Consider the following 21,866-nt stretch of genomic DNA (forward strand, 5'->3'; position numbering starts at 1 on the left):
TCAGACAAGTTGCTTTAACTGTGTGCAGTGTCCTGCATCTGGGTCAGGCGACCTCAAGCACAAATACAGGGTGGGCAAAGAATTGACTGAGAACAGTCCTGTAGAGAAGGAAAAAGACTTGGGCTGCTGGTTAGTGAGAAGCTCTGGAGATCATATCCTGGGCACCCAACATAAGACGGACATGGACCTAATAGAGTGAGTCCAAAGAAGGGCTATGAGGCTGATCAGAGAGCTGTAGCATATTGCTGCAAAGACATGTTGAGGGAACTGAACTTGTTTAGCCTAGTGAAGACTCCGGGAAAACCTCACTGTGGCCCTTCAGTACCTAAAAAAGAGGTATTTAAGATGTCTGGAAAGGGACTTTTAATCAGATAATGTTTAAGGCAAAATTGGATGGATCCCTGGGCAACTTGTTCAACTGGGTGTCAGTTCTGTCCATGGCAAGGAGGATGAAACTGGGTCTTTAAGATTCCATCCAACTGAAACTACTCTGTGATTCTATGATTCTATTTATGAATACATTTTCATGGGATATAAGAAGATGCTTTCGGGGACATATAACTTCATGCTGAATTTTACTCATAAGATGGAATAACTGCTTTCTTGAAAGTTTAATTGTGATGCCTGTCTTTTGAAATACATGTACTTTTTGAAGAACATACACTGAAACCAAATTCTTCTCATGTCCTGTTATGTCACTGGGGCAACAATGTACTTTATACGTTGCATAAAGAATATATTCTAAGGGGAGAATTGAAAAGTACTTACCTACCATGCTTATCCAGTGTCTATTAATTATTGTGATATCCATGCCAGAGACAAGAATGAAATCTCCTTGTACCAACAACCATTCAGGGAGGTAATAGTAAATAAGTTATGTTATTAACTTCTATTATTATTAACTTTATAAAACTGGAGGGATATGTTATAGAATATGAAAATGATGGGAGAAAGATAAAAACTTCTTCCCTCACCTCAGCAATCCTTTGTTTTGTTCTTCTTTTGCTACCGTATCTTATCTCTTTTTATACTTTGCTGTTGCTGTTGTTGTTGTTGTTAGCTTGATGGTGTGGGGTAGGTGGTGGCCGCAGGGTGAGATGTGATGGGCCACATGAAGCCTGCAGAATGTGAGCTGGACAGAACTGCTATAGCACAGAAATTTTAGTTGTCTGTAACTTGATTATTCCAGAAAACAGTCTATTAGCAGAGTGTAAAGGAATGAAAATAAATTAAATAGTAATTCTAGGTAATATCACAGATATGGTGTGCAGTGCAACTACCACAGGCTAGTACACCAGCAGACTTCATCCTGAGGTTCCTGCTATGCTGCAATTAGGGAGCTGTGCTGAAGGAACTGCAGTTTAAGAAGGTTTACCTCTGGAGCCCTTTGAGGACCACCATGAGAATGGCTTTTTTGGTAGCTAAAGGATGTATTAGGCACGTTCCCTGACAGAGATCCTCCCTGTAAATTCTGTCTATTCTTTTCTTCTTTTTTTTTCTTCTAAGAGTTGTTAATTTTAATACTACCTCTAGCTAATGCTTTTAAGAAGCATCGGAGCACAGTCAGTGAGGTTCCCCTGTAACTGCAAGTAAATTTTTTAATTTCCTGTAGAAGATGAAGCAGCTTGGAACTGTGGTCCCTGCTGAAAAATGAGTAAAAGTATCTTGGAGAAGTGCTCAGCTTACTGTAAGACTGGAGCTTAAATTAAAATTGCATTTTGGCCCTCAAAATTTTTGTAAACATATTAGTTTTTCTACTAGTTCCTTTCCTTCTGTCTTCCATTTCACTTTCAACACTACTGCTCCCAAGCTTTTTTATTCAGCTTGCCCAGAACTCTGCTTCATTTTTCCCTTCTTTTGTGACTCAGGTGCTCTTTCCTAAGTATCACTGAGGAACCTGTCTACTTCATTTTACATACCAACTTGTTTTGTTCCCTGTACCATGAATTTTGATGGGCAGTAATGTGTGGGTGTTACGTTCAGATGCCTTTGGTCTAATTCCTTTTTATTTGGGAAACTTTTCTTTTAACAAATAGAGGTGATCAGACTTAAACTTTATCAAACAGACTTAAAGCTTTATGGTATGAGTAATATTAGGAAGAAGTCACTACTACTTGGAAGTGATAATGAAGTGGAGTGTATGAATTCTTGATAACCATTAGTGAAAAAAAACGTTCCTTTTATAGCAGATTCCCCCATTCTGAGATGACAGCTTTTTCCTCTCTTGTGAATATGAAATGCCAGATTATGAATTCAATAGCTGCCTCTTTTTCAGGGCACTGCTTATGAATCTGCCCTACCCTGTCACTGTACATTATTAGCATTAAACACACATGCAACCCCATAAATTTACAAGACAAATACTCTATCTGAAAAACTTATGGTCAAAATGTGATATGAGGAATTCACAGCAAAACACAGGACAACAGTTCAGGAAAGGCAGTATGTAAGGATTATTATTCATGCTTTAAATTAAGGAGCAAAAACTGCACGAAGAGGTACGTGCTAGGAGGAATTTGAAAAAGAAGAAAAAGGGCATTTAATAGCTAGAAAGGTATTTTCATACACAGAACTGGAGTGGATTTGGAGATAGCACATCAAAGGTTTCCACGGGTGAATTAGTAGCCAGGTGTGTCTCTGCCTGCTGTTGATCCTCACTTCTTCAGCTACACTTGTGCACACTGTTGTTTATATTTTGTCTATGTTAGTGCCTGATCTGAGAAACTGAATTGATGGGGATCATATTAATCTGCAAATTATCAATATCTGCAGATCATATTTCTTTGGATAGTTTTTATGAATGATCTGCATTAAAACAACAGCAACAAAAAAACAAAAAACAAACAACAACAACAAAAAACAACAACTAAAAAGAGATGGCATAATCTATTATCAAAGTCATGATTACCTTTCAGTTTAACCCTGTCTGCCAAAAGAGCATCTCCACCTTGTATGGATGAAGACGATCAGTCAGGTGGCAAAAGTACTTAGTCTGGATATGAGAAATCATATTTGAACAATATTTTATCTCAGTGACCTTTTAGCCCTATTTTTTTTTTCTCAGTGACCATTTTTGTGATGACTTTGTGGGTCGTGATCCTTAAGTTTTGCTGTGGCAGTACACTGAGAATCACAGAATTACATAATTGTATGTTTGCAAGGGACCTCTAGAGATCATCACATTCAACCCCATGATAAAGCAGTAAGTCACATAAAAGAGTCTCGAATATCTCCAAGGAAGAAAAGTCCACAATTTCTCTGGGTAACCTGTTCTAGTGCTCTGTTACTGTCACTGTAAAAAGGTAAACATGATTATCTAAATCTGGTAATATAGGGGTACACCTCCCTTTACCCATCTTATGTTTGTTCCATCAAAATGTACTTTTCTGCGAATCAGCAGGACAAATTACTTTACCAAAATCTTGAATTCAACTCTAAATAAATAAATAAATAAGGTTCACACAGGTATATTAATTAATACAAATTGCTTTGATCTTCTTTTGAAAAGGTCAGGAGATTTCACTTACCACTTACAGAATGTTTTTCAAAATAATATTTGAGAAGAAATTAATTGTGGATAAGAAGTTTGAATGAGGAAGATTAAATATAACTCTTCCTTAAGAACTTATTATATATTATATTTACCTGAAGAATGTTTTTTTTTCATATTTTCTTTCAAGCTTCAAGGAAAAAAAAAATTGATTAATTTTCTCCCTCTCTAAAAGAAAACAACAACAACAACGAAAGAAAACAAAAATTGATATTTATTAATCACTTTTTTACCCCGGTGGCACAAGTGGTAGGAATGCCGCATTGCAACACTGGAGGCCCTGGGTTCGAATCCCCCTGTGGTGCAAGTGGTAGAAGTGCCGCTCTGCTACACAGGTGGCTCGAATTCCAGGGGGTTGGACTCGATGATCTCTAAGGTCCCTTCCAACCCGCACGAGACTATGATACTATGATATGATACAATTTTTATGCATTCCGCTTAACTTTTGGATTATGGCCTTGCCAGACTATGTAATGTTGTAAATCTAGACTTCTGTCTTATCCGTCTCGTACACTATGTTTCCTCTTTGTCCCTTGTTCCCTATTTGCAATAAACCACTGATTGAAAGTCTCCCTCCCTATGTTTCTTTGATGACCTTAATGCTCTCTTGACTGTTTTTAAGCAGTTTTGTGAGGAAAGGGTATGAATAATAAGATCAGAAATGTCTCTAATATAACTGTAGTGCTCCTGAGAGCTGTTCTGCCTCTCCTTTGCTCTACCCTGTCTCCCAGTTCCCATATCTCTAGGTCCTCCTCAGCTAGTTAAGGGTGTAATACTTACATTGATCTTTTCACTGAATAATAAGAAAACAATTTACTTGCTATGAAGATATTTCATCAGCGTGGATGCTAAAATACCTGTACACAAGCCCAGCTCTAAAATTTTGCTAAATGTAGGGGCAAAGCAGCAAAAATAGTCTAGGATGCCGATAAACCAAAAATTTGGAGGCAAGCCGGTCTGTTATTTTATTAGATTGTCGGGAGAAATTTCCTTAGTGGCTTCTACTTTTACTGGTGTGCTTACTTACATTGTAATCAACACTTTCCCTTTCTGTGTAGGAAATATTATCAATTGAAATGGTGATGGATTTATTTAGTCTAACTGATAGTTACATACGTATTTTTACTCATTATATTTGATGGAAAAGACTACTCTTGATTGATAATCATGCTGCCGGTTGCTGAGATTCTAAAAGGCTTTTGAGACTAAGAGTCAAGACTTAACTGCCAGTCACAAATCAACAGTTTCCAGAAACTGCTTCACGGCCAGTCATCGGATCTTATGTAGGCATTCGAATTACTGTTACCAAGAGCAGGAATATTTCGACTACTTCTGAAACATTAATTTTAAAGTGAAATTTTTTATACAGACGTCATTAACATCTGTTACTGCAGGTTTTGCAGCAAAGCCTTACAGTTTAGTCAAATGTGAGTTCCTGATCTGTTTGCTTTTAGAATTATAGTATCTAGACATTAATTGGATGTAGCACATTCTGATATATATGCTGTAGATATAGTAGGCAGATAGCTAGCAGAAATGAACTTAAAAACACTAGCTGACTTCTGTAGTTTGCTGCAGGTGCCTCCAGCAGTTTTGGAGTTATGCAGTAGATATACATCGTCAGCTTGCTTTCATTTTCCCTTGTTAAGTTTATGACTGGCTGTACTTAAGCATAACCTGCTCTCACATAGCAAAAAATGTTGTACAGGCTTTGATTCATTCAAGCCTCATCCAGGATTTGATATTATATGTAAAATCCACGTCTTAAGCATCAGTAAAGAAAAAAATATATATATTTTTTCTCTTATTGATCTTCCATTTTATTCTTTAATGTGATTATATTATGTTCTTTCTTTAAGGTGTATTCAGTAAAATTTGCATTCATTGTGATTTTACTGCAGATGTGTTCTGAGTATTTCCAGATTGAAAAGCACTGAGACCCAATTTAAAATTAAGCAGATAATGATAAATAGTTATGTTTTTAAATGCTAATAATGACTTCATAATGAAGGATTTTCAAACCTGCTTAAGTTTTATTTAAAAGAATGTTTCATTGACTGAAGAAATTCTAAGTTTAGTAACTTTTTTTTTGGCTGTCTTGGGACAGAGGAAGGAAAGGGACGTATGGATTTGAAAAGTCTGTAGCTCAACCCACAGAATAATTAATTTTTAACCACATTTGGTGAGATCTTTCTAAAAATTATTATTTAAAAAACTGCTTATTTTTAGTGTCTGAACTAATTTCAGATTTGTGAGCACAAACTATCGAAAGTTTGTGAAATCATCTTTTTTAAGACTAAGTACCTAAACATGAAATGAGAAGTGTATTTTACCATAAAATACTCTCAAATGAGTTGCTCCATGTACACATCAAGGAAAAAGTCCATGTAGGTCTATCCTGTTAAATCAGAGCTTAGATTTCACCATTCAATTCATTTATCATTTCCCCTGAACCCTTCAGTCTGTTTTCAAGATTATAATCAGTAAAAGTTAACAGGTATGGTTTAGGATCTCTTTTTCCACTTGTCTTCTCATCTGCTTGGCCCGATGAAGCAGGTTAACTGACATCTGGTTTGGACTTAGTTTGTTGAAAGAAATATATACACTTTGAATCCCAAAATATCTGTCATCAATCAGCAAACATAGTTTGTGCTTGACTTTCAGGAAATGTTTCTTGTGAGAGGGCTGTCATATCTTTTGTTATATGGCTTGAAAAAGTGTTTATATCCCTCTACGTCTTTATAAAGCACCAAGCTCATTAAAATAATTGTACAGTCATTTAGTTAATGTGTACTTTTTTAAACTTGAAGAGAAAGTAGTTTTGATGGCAAAAGGACCCCTTTTATATAACAGCATTTCTCTTCTCACTCCCCTCCCCCCCCCTCCCTCTACCCCCACCCTGCAAAATAAATGCAACACAATTATTTTACTGCTGAGAAATTAGCTCATTTGCAAATGCTACCTCAGAGCACAAGAAGAATGGCATTTATTGAAGCACTAATAAAGGCACCATCTTAGAATAATTTTATGCTGACGGGCCCACAGTCACTCAATATTTTAAGAGCTGTCATCACACCAGCATGAGCTGCATGCAAAAGTACAAATTTATGCTGTGACATCATGGCACTAAGAGTATAATTGGAATAAAATTACAGTGCTTCACTCTAGCATTCACTGGCAAGACAGAGCACTTTGATGTCCACCCCGGGCCAGTCCTTTGCAATTCACCACTATGCCACAACTTCTGTTAGCACATGAAGTATTATGACACAGATTTCTGAAGAGTTCAATGTGTCCTTCAGGTATTTTCAGAGTGCGCTCTCAGTGGGTACTCAATGACCTGTGTTGTTAATACACAGTACACTGCACACTAGCAGAATGCTGGAAGAATCGCAAATCAGCAAAAGCCACCGTTTAACTCTTTAGACATGGATAATTAAGCAAGCAGTCACTACACAATGGCTGAGGACCTAATACTATCATTTTTTAGTGAGTTAATAAATTCTAGTCATGGCCCGTGGTTAAATGCTAAGCTTTAACAAATGAGCACATCTGCATAAGACTGTAACTTTAAAATTCAACCTTTTGACTTTTATCACATCTTTATTCCTTATTGCAACCTGGATGAAAAGGGAGAAAAGAGCTGACAATAGATGTAGGTGAAATATGGGAAAGTGCAATAAATTACACGTCATGTTTAGACATAATATTCTGCTTGCAATCTAGCATTTCCCACCAAATCTACAAGCCCTTTCAGCATAATCAGATATGCTTTGCACCACAATGTAAGCAGAGGTGATGTTTCTGATTTTTCTTGGATTGCTTTACACCATGAACTTTTATCCGAGTCAATGAGAAAAGAACTACATTTATCTGATTGCATCTACTTAATCAGATCCTGTTATTAAAATGAGTTTATGAAAGAAGTAACTCTTTCAAAGGCCACTCACTTGCACTGTTGTAAAACTAACGAAACAGAAATTAAGGCAAGGATTAGATGAGCAGGTCTGAAATTAGATTGTCTCTTCTGTTAATTTTCTCATTAACAAAGATGAGATTTATTCCTGAAGATAAAATTCCACTGACAGGATTGTGGTAGGGGGCTAGTAGTACCAGGGGTTCCCAGTCCCAGAGTATGATGGGCTCAATGCGAGAGCCTGGAGGGGGCTCAGGCATGACATCAGCATGGGCACCTTTCTGTTTTTCACTCACCCATGGACCACTCCTGAACCCAATGATGGCTCTGGGAACTACTCTATCTGTTGTGGTCTTTGAGATGGGACTGAGAACCCAGCAGAGAAGAGAGCTGTATCCACTCTTCTGCTACCAAGACTATAAACCATTTCACATCTGTCTATTTAGACCATCACAGTGATGGTAAACTCTTTATTATTATCATTTAAAACGACATACATTTTCTTCTCTAAATCACATACAACCCTTTCCTGTGACTTTGTGTTAAACAGCATAAGTGCTCACCAAGAAAGTCTCCAAGCACTGTTCTCTTAGCCTGATTGGTCACGGTGAATTCCAGTTCTATGCAAATTCAGTTACTTATTTATCTGGGAGATAGGCAGAACTGAAAATAAACTAATGAGTCCAAAGAGAAATTTAATCACTGGATGGAAATATTTTATTTAAGCTGAAATAAAAATGTCATTTTATTTCTGGATTTATAACACCTCTTAAAAATAAGCCTAATCTAGCTTTGAAAACTGTTTTCAGACTTAAAGAATGAAACAGTTTTGCTTACAAAATGTAATAACAGTGATCTAACACATAATTTTTCACTCTCCTCTCTCTCTCTTTTTTTCTTTGCAGAAGTCATTTAAGCTTAGAACAAAATTCAATAAAAATTCAATTTTTCTTAATAATCAATTTAAATTCCAGCTAATTCTTTATGCACAGGAAAGGATAAATGGATACAAGAAGGAGGTGCATCCAATAGAACTGATGTACATAATATGACCCAGAGGAAAACTGGAGGGCTCCTAGAATGTCAGTTTTGCCTGCCCTCACTCCAGAACCACTGAGAAGATGCAGACACTGTATTTGCCTGCTTCCTTGGAAGGTAATAGCACTCTCGGATTGGTGTGAGTGCTCCTTACCTCTAAAAACATGATCTGTCTCATTCCCTAACAACTGACAGCTGCCACATACCTTATAAGAGCAGAAACCCAAAGGCTGGGGATCAACTCCTTACCCTGCACCCAGGTGTTCTGCCCCTGAAAACGTCCCCAGTTGCTCCCACTCCATGCCTGCAGCTGTGCTCCTCCCTGTGTGCAGACTTACAAACAAACTTCTTAGTGGCATCAGGAAAAAGAAGTAAAGGGAAAGAACGTCTGATTCATAGAAATAGTTTCTACAATTGATTTCCCTCAATTTCTACCCCTTATTCTCCCTTCCTTAATGTGAAAACATTTCTCCCACTTGGAGGGTAACAAATGATTTAAAGCAGGGAACATACTTGGAAACATGGAGAGTGGAGAAACATTATTTTTGGTAGAATTATCACACATACAATCCTCTGACTTAGTACTATCCTCCCATTTCTTTGGATGACTTGCTACTCTCAAATGAGTATGTGCTGAAATTGCCTGTTTGGAGAATATCCAGTGGGCATAGAAATGGGAAGCTCTCCCAGACTTCAGAAGTTGGCAAACATAAAGAGGTAGATCTTACAGTAACTGCTACTTTGCTACTTTACATATTCCTGCTTTATTCTCTTCTCGTTTCAATCTAAACACATATGTTCCTTTTTTTTTTTTTTTTTTTTTAAATGCATATTCCTGGATATTTGTTAAGGGAAAGAGAAACAACAAACTGAATCAAGAATATTTGTACATAAAGAAAAAAGATAAATGCTAGGGAGTGCAGATTTTTAACTGCTCTGAACCTTGATCGCTCTGCCACACATCAGTCAGAAATTCTGTGGAAATGAATAGGATCCCTTGTTCCTGTGAAGTCCTGGAGACTGGACTTCAAGCGCTGGTCAAAAGCTGCCCTTCTAGAAAGAACAGTCTCAAGAGGATTTTTTTTACAGCTCTTGCTGCTGTAAACCTTTTGTGGTCACGGTTCTGTCTTTCTGTTTTTCCTGCACATGGGAGATCTCACGAAATACAGCTTTGCAGAAAGTAGGGCTTGCAGGCATCGAAAAATAAGAAAACCATTGTTAAACTATAGGATACTTTATTCTTGTAAGCTGACTGAACTTCACTTTGACTTCATGCGTTTATTGTTCATGAAAGCCTGTGCATTGCCACTAGAAAAATCCTGTTGAAACAAAATGTTTGCCTTTATCTTGATGATGTTGCCAGAGGCTGTTAATTTGAGAGTGGCAGCACTTCCATTTTACAGGAGTAAAACATCCAGAGCACACACCCTGAGGCCATGCTTTCCAGGTGGGTTCTCTGGAGCAGAAAGGCTCTAGGAAGATACCTGGTAGCTAAGCAAATAAGATGTCAGCCAACAGAGATGGCTTGTGATTTCTGTGACAAATGACTACTGTAAGATAAGGGAAACCCCCAGTACTAAAAGTTAGATTTACAGCAGTGTCATGTTTTTTTGGCTGGTTTGGTTCCACAGCTGATGGAGTGTGGTGCCTCATGGACCCATGCCCTAGGAATAGGGGAAGAGGGAAAAGGAAAAGGGTAGAGAGACAGTGAGCACAAAAACAGCGGCAGTGAGCTAAGGGGGAAAATTAGTTTACTAAATATGATAGCAGAATAAGAGATAACACAATGTAATAAATTATAATTTGAATTGAAGCTAATAACTTGAATAATTGAGAGAGTGTTCAAGTCTGAAGGCCTTACTTTTATGCTGAAGGTGAGATGGCAGCATCACCACATAAACTACAGAGATGAGTAGTAAAAGATGTGGCAGACTTGTGAGTCCCAAGCAGTTTCATCTTTCCATCTAGATGGAAAATAGAAATGAAACAGTGAAAGTCTTCTGGGATATGTAGTTTTTCTTCTCTTCTTAGTACCAGGTACCCAGAAAAATTGACAGTCCACAGAATTGGAGCATTAACTCTTTAACTCCTAATGCACTACAAGGTGTCACGATGTGGAATGCCAATAACAAAAATCATGAAACCATGATGAATAGAAGTTGGAATATTAATTGAATTACTTAAAATGTAGTTGGTTAATTCAGTGTAACCTCAGGTAAATAATTATGTATAACATTTTTCACTGGAAAAACAAACAAACCAAAACATGACAAACCTGTCCTTATCTACTCCATGTTTCAAACTTTTGGCTATTAAACATAACAAGTTTTAGATCTTCTTAAAATCACATCTTTTATGTGCTTTCTTCATAACTTCAGGAATGAATATCTCAAAATTGAAGACGTCAAATTTGTGACAATCAGACAGTATCATATACAACAAAGGGTTATGCATGTTTACTACCTCTCTAGAGTTAGAGAAATTCTTCTCAGTATACAGCTGTTATTGAAAACTATGATACTAACATCTACATATCCTGGGAAATCATTTTAAAACTGAATGCATGTCCCTTATGGTCCCTATCATTTGTCTTAATGGGATTAAAATTACAGAAATTCTGGTCTGATTATGCCCTTTCCCACTGTTCATTCATACATGTATAGTCAGGATGTAGATGTTTCCTCACACTTCTGCACAGTATTTAAAATGCTTCTCCTGTGCAGTTTCTACTAATGAACAAATAATTCTTCTTTCAGATTAGCCTGCCATCTGTGCAGTAGTAAATTATATTTGATCTTGGCATACTTCAAATTTAATTGAGCTTTAAAAAACTGCAAAACAAACTTGAATACTAAAAAAAGAATGTAGTCACAAATCCTTGAAGCTCAAGATTCCAGTTAGTCTGAGACACCATGTGGAGTTCTGGCACAGAAACTCCTACACAGCCTCTTTCCAGTATCACACAGACCAGTGAAGGAGATTAAACTAAGGGTGAACTTCCTGTCTGGTAGTCTCAGAGTGGAGGTGCAAGCTACTTCATCTCTATCTTAACTCCAGCACAACGTGTCTGACTTACAAAATGAAGGTTGCTTTCAATGGGAATTTTCTGAATACAGACTACAGGAGCACTGAATGAAGATTTCATGAGTTTGCTGAAAAGAACTGTAAGGGTGTTCTAGCTCTAAAGGAACTGTTAGGAACATTTAAGAAGAAACTGTACTCTAGCTTGGTACTTTGACGATAAAAGTTGATACTTATGCATGTATCTTCTCACCGCACAATATCATGGTATTCTGCCATATTTAAACGCAAATAGAAAGGGAAGGAAAGCTTTTCTCTAGGAGGGTGAGCTTCATGCTTCAGGGGCTTTTGACCTCAGCATTTGCATTGCTGAGCAGTGTGTCCCAACATCAGAGTTGAAGAAATAAATAAAATTGAGTGATTCCAGATTTTTTTACATTTTTTTCTTAAATTCCTCTTTTTTTTTTCTTTCTTGATATCTCCTTGAAAATTTTAAAAAAATAACTTAGTTTCATACTGTACATGTAGAGAACTGCATTGTCATAATATTATTAACTCCTTATATAATTTACACAAATGTATGAAAATGTCACAGTGAGGCCAGAAAAGTGGTTACTTCTCACCCATACTTATATTTATTATTCTTACATTTTTAGACATTCAACCAAAGTCAGATGTTATACTATCAGTGTATTCCTGTTAAGAAACATTTATTACATTGCCCAAAACTCCTTTTACAGATATGTGTTTATGAAGTTAAAGAAGTAATGAAGACATTATGATGTGGCAGTTATTTTAAAAAACATAAGCACAATAAAATAATAGATCACTGCTCTGCCTTTGAGTGTCTCACTCAGTAACAGAAGGGAAAAATAAAAAAGGAAAAAGAAATCACTAAAAGCAGATGCTTCCAATAGTTTAAAATATGGTGTTGGAGGAAGGTCTAAGACTAATAAACTTTTTGTTTCTGTTTAAGCAGAAGGACTGTATTGGATGAGTAAGAGTTCTCTTTTGTTCTAAAAAAATAAATCAAGCATGAATGTCTCTCTGTGGGATCTCTTTTCTGAAAAGTATAAATAAGGATGGAAATCTGTGCTACTAAAGCTTAAGCAGCGAAATCCTAAGTTTTTGGCACCTAAATCAAGAAAGGCTTTAAATTCTGGAATTCTTGCATAAAAATGTAAAAAATAAAAATAATAATTAAAAAAAATTAAATCATCCTGAGCCTAATTCTTCACTATTACTCACAAAAACAAGCTAACAAACAAAATTTCACTATAAATTTTACTATAATTAACTTTATGGCTTCAATTCGGTAAATGAACTACAATGACTGTGAAATCCCATTGATCTGAAAGGAAAGCCCCATGCTTTGCTTTCCTTTCAGCACATAAATCTTTTGGTTCATAGATGCTTTGGATAGTCGAGAGCTGCTGAGCCTAGTCTGTAATCTTTCCTGTTGTGATTGATTTGTAAGAACAAGGAGAAAAATCCCTTTCTATGATAATACAATAATAATAACTGATTTTACTTATGGATCTTAGAGCTATTCCAAAGATGCCTTTATTTGCTTCGACTCCTTATTTTGTTGGTTCTCTGCAGGGAAAAATCCAGGGATCCTACTGAACACCAAGTTGAATATGAGTCAGCAACATGCCCTTGCTGCTAAGAAGGCTAATTGTATTCAAGGTCATTCTGGGCAGAATACTGCTAGCTGGTCAAGAGGTGGTCATTTCTCTCTGCTCAGCATTGGTGAAGCTGTTGGAGTACTGTGTCCAGTTCTAGGCTCCCAGTAAAAGAAAGAACTAGATATACTGAAAAGGATCCAGGGGAGGGCAGTTAAGACGATGAAAGGGTGGACCACCTCTCCTTTGAGGGGAGGCTCAGAGAGCTGGGACTGTTCAACCTAGAGGAGAAGAGGCTCAGGGGGATCTCATTTAACTGTATCTGAAGGAATCTGGCAACAGCCTGTTTCTTTTTGATGATGTCCAGTGTGACAACAAGAGATAATGGGAAAAAACAGAAACATAGAAAGCTTTGTCTAAATAGTAGGAAACACTTATTCGCTGTGCTGGTGATGGCACATCAACACAGGTTGTCCAGGGAGGTTGTCTAGAGAGGTGGACATGTGCGTGGACACTCTGCTCTGGGTGTCCTTGCTTGAGAAAGGGCACCTTTGAATCTTAACCCTTTTGTGATTCTGTAATTATGTGACTCCAGTTAACTAAAATTTTAGTCAAGTGAGGATAATTTTTCCCTTTCAAATGTTTCTGTCATAGCAGTTTTTCCTGGATACCAACTCAGATCTAAACCAGATAAAATTTAATGCCTTATCATCTTTTCTTCTCTACATACAAAACAGAGAAAGCTACTTGGTCACAGTGTACAATTAGAATGTTTTGAGTAACTCTTGAGGAAAGAAAATGTTTGATTTCTCACTCTCATGTCTCTCTCAAAGAATTCATGCTTATCTAGGGTGCACTCTAGTTGGTTGGTTTAGAGCAGAAAACTACTCCCTCATCGATTTCATAAGGAAACTGTTGTCTACTGAATTGAAACTGGTTCTTTTTCTCATTTCCTACATGTCTTTGGTCTTGTTTTTACCACCTTTATTAAATGATCTATTTTTCTGTTTCTTGCATGTCAGTTGTCTCTGTTGGATAGATATGAATATTATATTAACAGCTCAATGATTATACAAATTTCAGACAGTAAGGGTTTTTGTTTGTTTATTTGTTTGGGTTTTTTGTTTGTTTATTTTTTCCTGGTGAGCTTGTAGACAATATATTCTGTTCTTTCCAATACTGATGATCTCAGTTAATTGAAGTCCACAAATGGCTTTGATATGTTTATTAGTACAGACCTGAATTTAGTCAAATGATGCAATTTCTGATATTGTTCTTCTCTAGAGGATAGAGAGCTAGCAAATTTTCCCTTATTTGAAAGACACTTATCCACAAGAGGTCAGGGCGACTTTTGTAATGACACTTAGGAAGAGGGCCACTTTTGAACGACCGTAATAGATTAATCTCAAGTGTTTATTTTTCAAGCAATTCTTACCAATTCAGAAAACACTGCTATTTAGCTGCATATTCAGTCTTCCTGGTCATTTGTATCAGCTACTTGGTATGCTAACTGTATTGCAGTTTAAAGGACTACATTTTCAAAGCAGGGTGCACAAATCCTATTAGCAGTAACAGGGACTGGATGTTAATGAGTAACTCTTCCAGAACACACTTTTGAGAAAAAATTCAATCTAAGATGTCAGTTCTAGAAGGCATATATATTTCACCTGTTTCTGAACAGCAACTATGTTCACAATAATTTATGACATTTTCTCATTTTAGCATTCTAACCCATCCCATCCTACCCTACCCTACCCTACCCTACCCTACATTACGCTACCCTACATTACGCTACCCTACATTACGCTACCCTACCTTACCCTTTCCTATCCTATCCTATCCTATCCTATCCTATCCTATCCTATCCTATCCTATCCTATCCTATCCTATCCTATCCTATCCTATCCTANCCTATCCTATCCTATCCTATCCTATCCTATCCTATCCTATCCTATCCTATCCTATCCTATCCTATCCTATCCTATCCTATCCTATCCTATCCCATCCCATCCCATCTCATCCCATCCCATGCCATCCCATTCTGTCCTACCATATTTTACACTACTCTACTCTACTCTACTCTACTCTACTCTACTCTACTCTACTCTACTCTACTCTACTCTACTCTACTCTACTTTGCCCCACTCTACTCTACTTTGCCCCACTCTACTCTACTTTGGTCTGTGATTGGATTAGCCAAGGCTTCTAGAGCATTCAGATAAATGTTTGCCTATGTAATACCAACACAGTGGTGAAATGTAAGTTGATTGTTGATTGATTGTATGGATCCCTCTGCACTGCCCAGTGACTAACAAGACTCTTGAGGTTTTAGCAGAAGCCACTTTAACGTGAATGAGTCCTTTGTGGATCATTTTGCTCTGTTTTACTCTGGAGCAAATATCAGTATGTTGAGATCTACAATCCGGGATTTCCACTGTATTTGGATATGCATTTAAATTAGAATCTGAAAGATACATTTTTTAACATCATTTTCAGTAAGCCACTGGAAAATCTGCAAACCCTGCCTAACCAGCTGGACCTGAAGATCTTAGAGGTTGGATGCACCACTAGTAGAGATCATCATTTTTTTAATGTAGATATTTTGTTTCTGCCACACCTCTAGCTATAAAGCACTGCAAATAAATCCTATTATTTTTCGTTCTTCTCTAATGTATAATTTCTATGCTTATGATTTGAGAAAGATGCTATTTCCAAAGTTTGGGTTTAAAGCTTAGCATTTCTTGGATGACAGCTGTTTCAGTGTTTTAGTTTTATCATATATATAAGTGAATTTCTATTTGCAGCTTAGCTTTTGCAATGCTATTTGTTTTATCTTCGAATTCACTGTGTATACTTGAAAGAAGCTTCCCTTTCCCTACTACTTTTTATTATTATTTTTGTTTATTTTTATTTTTTTTCTCTCCAAAATGTATGCAGCTTTTTTGGAAAGGAGAAAAAGAAGTCAATCTCTTAATTCTATCATATAACTAAAGCTAGATATGTTCAGAATATTTCATGAATCTCAGTAAACTGGTGAAATAGATTCTAAAAAAAAATTTATCTATTTATTTATTTATCTCTGAAGTTCTCTTTCTAAGTATCTAAGGAAAGGTAACATTGTTGCTTAGATGCTGAGAAAGAGCATTTTATATTGAATTCATGCCAACGTCAATTTCAATAATCTCTGTAGAAACTACCTAATTGTGGAACACTGACAGAAGCAATTCTTAGAAAGAAATTTTCATGTAAAACAGTTGCCCTATTTTATTAAATGAATACAAATTTGGGTTATATAATATTTTGCTCTTTAAAAGTAATATAACTTTTGTTTATAAGAAAGGAACAACTCTTGTTGCACATGAACTTTTAATGTACGGAAATATCCCCAATTTCCCCACCAGATGTGAGGCATTCTTTCATTAAACTAAGGAAAAGGGAAATGGAGAGGAATAGACACGAGTATTCAAAAGTTACTACTTGTTGAACAGGGAAGTTATACATCTGACATCAGTACAGAAGCTCTACTTGGAATCACAACTCTCTTTTGAGTTAGAAAAAATCATGTTCATAGGTTTCAATTAACTGAACTGCAACCAAGCTAAAGGGTCAAACACAATGTCACATGAAAATTTTCTTAAGAAATGGATCTCTAATGAACACTCTTCACTTTGCATAAAAAGAAATAAAGGCTCTGAAAATGATGCTGAAAGGAATTTCAGAATTTAGGAACAATTATTGTTTATTTTTAGGGATGATTCTTATATGTCTATATGTGTGAACACCATTAGAATTGACTCTTGCTCTATTTTTCCCCCTCTTTCTTTTCATTTATAACATTTCTTTTAGAAGACTGGAGAAATTCCCTCAAGTACTTAAAAAAACACTCAAAGTAAATTCACACAATTTTTGAAAATAAATGAAGTCCTCAGGAGGAAGAGAAGGGAAATACACTACATTGCTGCAGACATTTTCAAATATTTGAGAATAAAATAAATCTGCAGTTATATACTTTAATGATTTAGATTTTAATAATACCAGCAAAGGTACATGTTGATGATTTTATAAAAGTATAAGGACAACTTCAGTGCAAAGGGAATGTCTAATGTGGTAGTACTGTGACTCATAAATGTAACTTAACAGGTGTGGCAAAGCAAAGAAATACTAAGAAAAAAAAATACAACTGGGCAATACAAGACCCTTCAAATCAATAACAACACTAAAAACTTAATAATAGTAATAATAATAATGATAAAATTTTTTAAAAATATTATTATAGCTGAGAGAAAATTTGTTTTTAATTAAGTTTTCCTGACATTATATGTTGTAGAAGATAACAAACTCACGATCCAAACTTTTCATGGTCCAATCTTTCCACATCATTACAAATTTATTTTTAAAATGATTAGGAGCAGTAAGAGAAAATTAAGGAAAGCAACTTATACATTTTTTTTTTCTGTTGTATTTGATCATATATGTCATCTTCTTGTGGATGGACATCATGCTAAATTGAGCCAATTCGTCATTTACCACATGCAGAAAATGATTTTATTACTACATTTACTCTGTGCTGTTCTCTATTCTGTATGCTTTTACTAAAACAGGTAACTGAGGTTGTAAGATTTCTGAAGGTAAAAACGGACAGAGAATCTGCTTTTCATTTTCCTCACTGAAACATTTTGCCTGTGGCTAAAGAGGAAGGTGAAAAGAAGGTACAGAATATCATCTGTGATCTCATTTCTCTTTTTAAAATACCATCCCTTTTCTGTCCATCTAAGTGGGTAGCACTTGAAAGATTTTCTTGCCACTGGTGCCTTCTAAGCCAAATATTTTATTGTACAGCCAGTCATTCTGACAAATATTTTGCTTACACAAGTGTAGATACTATAATATCATTTGAACTTTCGATACACATGACTACATTTAGCAGAAGAGTAGAATTTATCGTATTTTAGGGAATTTTTCCATCTTGGTCTGAGTCACTAGCATTTACCTTTGCAATAGTAGTAAATGGCAACAGCTTTTTTTTTTTTTTTTTTTTAAATCTTTACTCCCAATTGTCATTAGTTTTAGTATCCATCTTTGAAAAGCTCACATTATTGATGAAATTTCTTAATTCAAATTTAATGAAAAATGCAATTCTGAGTATTAAAAATCTTGAGACACAAAGATTTGTTGCTACTGTTTTTCATGAGCCATTTACCTATCACTATTTCATCATAAGACTCTCTAAATGCACGTTCTCTTCTGTCACGAGAACGACCACTTCACACAGTAAACTCTACGGCATTAAAATTCACTGCACTTTATTGATCTTAGATGATTAAAAAATCCATGACATTTTGTTTTCCTTCCTTTGAGTTATGAAGTGGGGTAATATGAGCCTAAAATGTTTTTTTTTTGTTTTTTTGTTTTTTTTTAAATAAGCTGAAATATATTCAAGCATACACGCAGCTCAGCAACTGGGAATTCCTTTGCACTGTGGATCTTTCCACTGTCTTGGCTGTGAAATAAAACTGTATCAGATTTGTTGAAAATACAATAATGAACTGGTGAAATACTGTTTCACTTAAATGAAAGGCATTTCTTTTGGGGAGATATTTTGGGATAGCAGACATATCAACACAGGAGAAGGTATAAAACTATGAGTTTAACAGTGCAGTGTAGATAATGGAAACACATCTTTTCTGTTAGATGTCTTTTATGTAATTAAATGGATAGAAGGTTTAGGGTCAGTTGAATACACTAGTAGATTGAAAGGATTACTTAATAGTGTTAAATCCTGTAGAAACATCATTTCTAGAAGAAGAAAGTAAATTATGTTCCCTCTTATTTAAGATTAGAGGGAAATTAAGTTATTTTAAAACACAATTGAAAATACAGGATTGATTCTCTCTGTGTTTATTCACCTATGTACACAAATATTTTCCCTGTAGAAAATTATTACAGTTCTTCTGAGCTGAGAAGCAGATTTTCTCCTTGATGAATAAAGCTTAGAATAAGTCATTAAAAATCTTAACTGAATGTGTGAATTTCCCTCTGAAGGTTGTCTGTAATCACTTTTCTGAATTCTTTGCTTAGTAAGAAGTGGGATTCCTAATGAAACAGAGATTACTTGAGAATGACTTCATGTTGTTAATGATCGTTATGCAGGTGTAGCATTTCGGCATAATATTTTTACAGGCTAAAGAAAACCCCCTCAGTAGAAAGAAAGCCCCTTCTTGACAGAAGTTAAGAAAAATCTACAGAATGAAATCTTTATTGCTTTTGAGTATGTGTGTATATATATATATTTGTTTGAGTTTGAGTATATATATACATGCACACAGACATGTACATGCACATGAAGATTGAACCGAAAGAAATGACTCCTATTTTATATTGGACCACAATATCAGAGGCAGATGTTGGTGGCATGGCAGTAGGTGTTGAACACTCTTACCAGTATTCCATTACATTTTTCTTCTATGTGACAGATGGCAAAAGAAGGGCAGTCTGACACAGTGACAACTGACAAATCCTAATTTACCAATATGCAAAAGTGTGCCACTGAATTCCTCTATGAGGAAAAAATGGCACCCCTTGACTTTCATTGATGTTTGCTGGATATTTAGGGAAACCAGCAGTGGATATGAGCACAGTGAGTTGGTGGGTGGTGTGTTTCACCAGTGGCAACTGTGGATTACTTCTGCTGGTGCATATATTTACAATCACAGTGTGCAAGCTCTTGTCCATCACTGGTGAGAATGCATAGCTAATGGTGATGATTATGTTGAAAATCAGTCTTTTGTTGCTGAGAACTTGCTCCGTAAGACAGTGTTATTGTGCTCTGTGTGAATGTTAAAGTTTCCATGAAGAGACACTGTTTTCAGAGTGACCTACACATGTACATTCTACTATTTAACACATAGTTTTTTTTTTTCACTTGCAGTGCACTGTTACTATGCTGTGACTACAACATTTCATTAACAAAGATTTAACAAAAGTTTTGTGTATTAGAGAATAAATGATGTTCCTTTCTTTCTAATTCATTCCAGCTCATGCTTTACAGATCATCACCAGTTTTAACATTCTTAACATGTTACAGACTTGCAATGCTATTGCAAGCATTGTTAATTAAAAAGGCAGCTGTTTTCGAAGCAAATGTGTTTGAGGGTTTTTTTTTTTTCTTTCAATATACTCAAGACTATCTGGCAGTTTATACTAAAAATCTTTTACAAAACTCATAGTAATATCTGTGATTCACAGTGGCTGAAAAGATGTGTGAGAGGGGTATGGCTCTGAGCTAGAAAGGCCATTCCCTTTGGGAAAAGTGAGATGCCTCTTCTGTGGCTGTGGAGAAAATTGTGGCTCCAGCAAAAGTGGTTACAGGTAATAATATCAAGAGGTATATCACAGGAAAACAGAAGAGAGTTTTTTTCTTCATTTAAATGGAGAAAATAGATACTTTAAAGTACATGATTTCTGAAATCCTTTCTCTTTCATTTTTTAAAATGTGTGTTGCATTTACCCTGCTTATATAATAGACAGCAGTGCCTAGCCAGTGTAATTATTATGTATTTCTAGTTTATTTCAAATTTTGATTCAATCAGAATGCCTAAATCTGACAACCTATAATCAAACAAAGGGTGTACTCTAGTAGGTGGGGTTTAACCGAAGGGAATTAAACTGTCATTTTGCAACAGCTTAGACCAATATGAAAGCCCATTTGTGAGTCTCTCAATAAATATCCCTTTTGTTTTGTCTAATTGCTGGTTTGAATGTATCAGACTCATCAATGGGATTAGGGTTAATAGATGTTTGGTCACGCATAGCATGCAGAGGAGAAATATGATACACACACACACACAAAAATTGCACTTAATGAGCTTAGCAAATGTTTGCCATATTTTTAATGAACCCTGGGGCTGTCATTTAGAAATGCTTAGCAACTGCTTTTCCATCCTTGAAAATAGAGCAACTGAAGGACATTAACACTATGTACACCATAAATAAAGTGAGTTATTTAAAGATGCCAACTGGGAGGTGGGAACGATGACATTTTCTGTGCAGGAGCCAGTGATACTTAACACTTCATGTGTGTATTAGATGTCTCACAACCCAGATGGGTTTCTCTAGTTTCCTACAAGGAATGAGTGTGAGTGTTTGAGGGAGATCAAATAACTGCTCTTCAAAAAAAAAAAAAAGTTAAACCTGTTTATGATAGAGCTTTCAGAATCATTTTTTCCTTTTTTTTTTTCTCCCTCACTCTCCTCATCTTGCTGGCAAGTCTTTACAGAAAGGATTTTTAAAAGGGAAATTATTTGTTTAGATCATCTGTTTCTGAGCTTATCATTTCTGCCTTTGCCACTAAGCAGAATGCTTCCTTAAACAAGTGATGTGGCAAAGAATGAGCATACTCTGGGGGACTGATTGCACAGTAGATTTAATGATCCATTCATTAGCCTCTGGCACCTGTGCCTAAAACCAATGCAGGCTTATTAATGGGGAATTATTGGAGCAAACCTTGTGTCATGTGGTGCAGTTATTTTGACTGGATGGAACAGAATCAGGTTTTCCTTAGGGAAAGGGCCTGATTTGATATGATAATGCAAAAAGTGCCATTCATATAGATTATGTTTAGAAGAAATGAGTGCTTTTTAAGACTTCAGTTGCCATAGAGGCAGTGGATTTAAGATCTTTTGTCTACATACAGAAATCTTTAGAAATATCAGCTCTT

Source organism: Coturnix japonica, chromosome Z, assembly GCF_001577835.2.
Source record: "Coturnix japonica isolate 7356 chromosome Z, Coturnix japonica 2.1, whole genome shotgun sequence".
Lineage (NCBI taxonomy): Eukaryota > Metazoa > Chordata > Aves > Galliformes > Phasianidae > Coturnix > Coturnix japonica.